The following is a 1,708-nucleotide window of genomic DNA, read 5'->3' as shown; positions in this document are numbered from 1 at the left end:
GCGGCATCCTCTCTCCCCGATAAAACATTAAAACTTATTGAATCCATCGGACGTCGACGGCTCCAATTCATCATTAAACCTAACCGGTCCCTCCATTGTGTGTTCTTATCTTATTTCCCGAATCGGGAATTCAGGAACGACTTCTCTCTTTTTCTCTCCCTCTTTCTGTTTCGGGAGCTATAGGCTTGGGACAGTATCGACAATATCGCGACTAAAAAGACTTTGCTCGTGTGCCTGACAAAATTACATTATCCTTCATTGAATAATATTATCTTTATCTTGAATTTCATCAGTTCTGACTTCCATCGTCTAATATGAGACTGACATTATTCAAAAATCTATGAAAGAAGAAATGAAACTAGAATGAATGACTGAAATCTTAATCATACTAAGCAATAAAACGAGAAATGAAATCACGATAAAACAAATAAAATAATCTAGATACGAAATGAAAATAACTGGAAAGTTGGCACCCACGGCCTGTTGACGGCCGACAATTGCGGAACTGGTCAAATGTTACAGCCATGATCAATCCTTAAAGAGATGGGATGAAATCAAAGGATGTAATCTTGCCAAGATCAGGCACCGGAGAAATATCTGGCGATGATCAGGAAAAATCTACTCTTCCAGTAGGATTTCTGACTGGCCACTGGAGGAGTTATCGTCAATAAGAGAGGTGTGTTCGCGCGAGTCTTGGCCTTACACCTGCCGATATGAAGGAGATGTCTCCAGCGACCTGTCCTCCTTCCTGGAAAGGACAGGATGGACGATGACCTAGGAGGACAACTCCTGGGAGGATGTACAATGGGTCACATGCGGCCTAAGTGCGTGGGCTTACCCTCATCCTCGCTACTCTACAGATACAGAACTAGAGAGTTGAAAAGAAATAAACATTTTCTCGCCAAAGGATGACTATTTATAGGACATTCGGAAGCTTTCACCTATACCTTATTCCCCCTCTCCGCTTTACCGGTTTAGCTAAAGTTGTCGTTTTTCACTTGATTACAGGTTTCCATATGTTGCGTATCTCTACTCTGGCTTGGCTGAATGCGTCATTGGACAACATGGATGCAGCTCCTTTGAACTTTATCTCAAGCAAGTGTTCCTCCATGTGGATTATCTCAGCGTGGGACCACTTGGTGTTATTTTGATGATAAGTCCAAACATGCTCTTCCCGATTTGCTGGTTTCACCTCGCTGTGTGTTTCTTTTGGGCTCGGCAATGGGGACTTACAAAGCCTTTCAGTTTCACCAATATAGAAAGTACTGCACTCACAGTGTATCCGATAAATGAGATTCTTGGAATCGCAATCCGCGTTTTGGGTCTGGTTTTCGTTTGGAAAATCCTCTGACGTAGGAAAGTACAAGCACAGGTTGTGACGACTTCTCTTCCTTGAGCAGCTTTAGGTGTCTTTTTTGATGATGCATAGTTCCTTCGCGACATCTTTCTTGGCATTACAGCCCGAAAGTACGATCGACTAGAGTATTGATGATTCCTCTTTTGCTAGATTGATGATGATTGGATTCGTGATTCAGATATACTGTCTTGTGTGAGTTGGTTTTCAGTATGCAGATGTTTGCTAGTTTCCTACATAGTGTCGGTCCTCTTCATCAATGCATGCTAGAATGCAATTCGTTGTAGACTTTCTTCTTCAATGGATGTTGATGTGTTTCATAGTAATGTCTAGTTCTTTCAGTATTCCATAGTT

The sequence above is a fragment of the Leptinotarsa decemlineata genome, unplaced genomic scaffold (genome assembly GCF_025532065.1).
Source record: "Leptinotarsa decemlineata unplaced genomic scaffold, Ldec_3_MD MMD2_tig00001719_RagTag_RagTag, whole genome shotgun sequence".
Classification (NCBI taxonomy): Eukaryota; Metazoa; Arthropoda; class Insecta; order Coleoptera; family Chrysomelidae; genus Leptinotarsa; species Leptinotarsa decemlineata.
This window is presented reverse-complemented; position numbering follows the sequence as displayed.